Raw genomic sequence first — 2946 nt, 5'->3', positions numbered from 1 at the left:
CAGGTCATGATCTCGCAGTCTGTGAGTTTGAACCCCACGTGGGGCTCTGTGCTGACAGCTCAGAGCCTAGAGCCTGCTTCAGATTCTGTGTCTCCCTCTCTCTCTGCCCCTCCTCAACTTGCACTCTGTCAAAAATAAATAGAGATTAAAAACGTTTTAAAAATAAATAAACGAACACGCAAACAGTAAAAAAAAAAAAAAAAAAAAAAAAAAAAAAACACGGACTTTGGAATCAGACAGCCCTGAGTTTGAAATCCGTCTCCTCCATTTCTAGATGTGCAATCTTGGAATCACATAACCTCCCTAAGGCTTCGACTTTTCATCTGTAAAGTGGGAATAACAATACCCACTTCCTAGGGTTGTCATGGAGATTAAAATAGGTAAAAGTGAAGTCACAGGCAACAAAATGCTTAAAACCAAAGTGATCGTGGCTCCCTCCAAAAATGTGATTGCAACCCACTCTTCCTTCTAAGAGGCAGACAGTGGAAAGCGGGCGACGGAGGAGCACAACTCAGATCAGCAATGGGAAAGGTCTCTATCCAGGACAGCTCCTCCTAGAGAGCCTTGAGTGGAAGGAGAAAGAACAGGCAGAGAGAGAGAGAGATCCAGAAAGATAGCTCCTCGTTTACCAAAGCATTCTAATGAGCTGTGGTGGCCAGCATTTTATTTCTAGGATCTCGAACCCCTTCTTATGTGTGTGGGGCCCCACGGGAGGCAGGACCAGCCTGCAGGGGCAGTGGTGGTGGTGCAGACCCGTGACCCATGGGCCACCCACCAGCCAGCAGTGACTCCACATCATTTCCCTCTGGTCTCCCGGTCTCCTAGGAGACGGCCTGATTCGCCAGCAGCCTTGGTGGTTCTTGAGCTCTTTAATTTTCCCTCCATAAGCTCTTCTGTTTCATTCATCCGGAATCCATTTTTGTCACCTGCAACGAAGAACAATGTTGGATACATGAGTCTTTTACATGCAAAAGATGGTCTGGATTTGAACTTGCGGGGAGGGAAAAGGGCTAGGGATGAGTTGGGCAACTCCGCAAAATGAGATGAAGAGAGTTTCGGTTTTCCCTTCTGAAAAAGAGGGGACAAAGAAAGGGAAGCAGACACAGGAAGAAATGAAAAGAAACTAGCCGAGTGGCACGGCAGTGGCTAAAGGGACATTTAGGAAAGGGATTCTGGTCACTGGCATTTGGTTTTGAATGATTTGCATTGCGGTTGTATAACCCCTATCTCCACCAGGCCAAACAACCGGTGAGGTCAGATCTACTCACGTGGGTCTAGAGACAGGTCCGATTTGGGGTAGGGATCAAGGAAGGAGGTCGCTCCATGTGGAACAGAACAAGGAGATACTGTGTCAATCACCAGGACAGTAACAAACCAGAGAACTAAGGGTCAACGCCAAGAAAGCTGGGTTCAAAAAGGAAATTCAACCTGAGGGCAAGAAACACAGGCATGAGGCTGAAGCTGGGAACAAGGTACATACAGCAACTCCATACTTTCCTGCCCTCATAGATCCATTTCTCGGCAGTATTCCTGCCTTTTCCAACACCCATCCCACAAATGGATCCATTCTGCTATTTCTTAACTGCCTTTATATCCATTGGCTTAGCACTTACTTACATGCCACGTATTTGCAGTTGGATATTCATGTGACATTTGTCAGGGGAGTTGAAATGGGCAGCAAATACACTTAGTGACCAGTCGAATACACCTTTCTGGATTATCTCTGCCTTTCATTGTCTTTAAACTAGCTCACTCCTCTATACATCATAGAAAACTGAGAATGCAAATTAGTCTTGTCCAGAGGAGTACAAAGGAATCATGTCCAGCGGAATGCAATTGGTTATTGCCTTGTGTATAATAACCGGTTTTCATCTATCAAGCAAGTTTATTTCAGCAGCTCTGATCCCCTCATAGTAGATAGTTTAGAATGTTTGTTGATTGAATGAATGACAATGAGGCTTAAAATAGAAGCCATAAGAACGCACCAGTTCAAGTCTATGATTCTTACAGGTGAGATGGGATCAGCAGAGTACCGTGCATCTTTTACCTGCCAAGGAGCACTGTCCACAATGTTTCCAGGTCCTCAGCCTCCTCCGTTAACCACCCATGACTGCTCACCGCTCTGCAGTCTCTCGCGAGAACACTCTCACTTACTGCTTCTTTTTCTCCAGGCTTGGAGAGACCTTGCATGGATGAGATCTTTGATCTACCCTGTGGATCAAAGGCAGCAGGCGACCTGGAAAGGAAGCTTGGGGTTACAACAGGGATACCTCGCTGTGGAATACTACACAAGAGTTAGAGAGAGAGAGATATAAAGACAGAGACAGAGAGCAGGCAGATTGACGTAGAGCTTATCTAAGATGTATAAAGGTTATAAAAATCAATTGCAGAACAACATGTTAGTATGGTCCATTTTTGTTAACACACACACACACACACACACACACCAGTATATTCATTAAATAAAATGAACACAATATGCCAAACCTTTGAGAGAAGGTTGGGATTGCAGAAAATGTGTTCTTGATAGGCCCTGTGTTTCTGTAATGTCTCGATAGTATTTACAATAATCACATATTACAGTTAGAGTAGTAAAAACAAGAACCATAAAGATTTAAAAGAAAAGAGGAAAGCAGCTGATTCTACAAAGAGAAGCCCCAAGACGCAGACCCAAGGCAGTTTTGCCGCGTACATGACGTAGCAAACATTAGCCTTTATAATAGACTATTATTCTCAATCAAAACCAAGTGTGAACAGAAATGGGGTCAGCACGCTATCTTCAAACACAGACACAGCAAAATTTTCCTCGTAATGGTTTTCAAAGCATTCCCTGATAGAAATACACCTGGAAGAAAACAAAGCCCATCAATCATAAATTTTCACCATTTGATGGATCGTTCACAGCTTACGGGGAATATAATACCAGGAATAATGCATAAGATAAGT

General features: G+C 44.0%; 1 long non-coding RNA gene across 1 annotated transcript; it reads right to left on the bottom strand.

The window, feature by feature from the left end:
• Nucleotides 1-603: 603 nt before the first annotated feature.
• LOC115511638 lies at nt 604-2211 on the bottom strand. The gene is made up of 3 exons (XR_003968128.1): nt 2048-2211; nt 1269-1428; nt 604-926 (listed from the first exon to the last, which is right to left on the bottom strand). It is a non-coding gene; the product is annotated as an uncharacterized LOC115511638 (long non-coding RNA).
• Nucleotides 2212-2946: the final 735 nt, after the last annotated feature.

Source organism: Lynx canadensis, chromosome B1 (assembly GCF_007474595.2).
Source record: "Lynx canadensis isolate LIC74 chromosome B1, mLynCan4.pri.v2, whole genome shotgun sequence".
In the NCBI taxonomy this organism is placed as follows: domain Eukaryota; kingdom Metazoa; phylum Chordata; class Mammalia; order Carnivora; family Felidae; genus Lynx; species Lynx canadensis.
The sequence above is the reverse complement of the archived record's forward strand: the minus strand, read 5'-3'. Positions and strand labels throughout refer to the sequence as shown.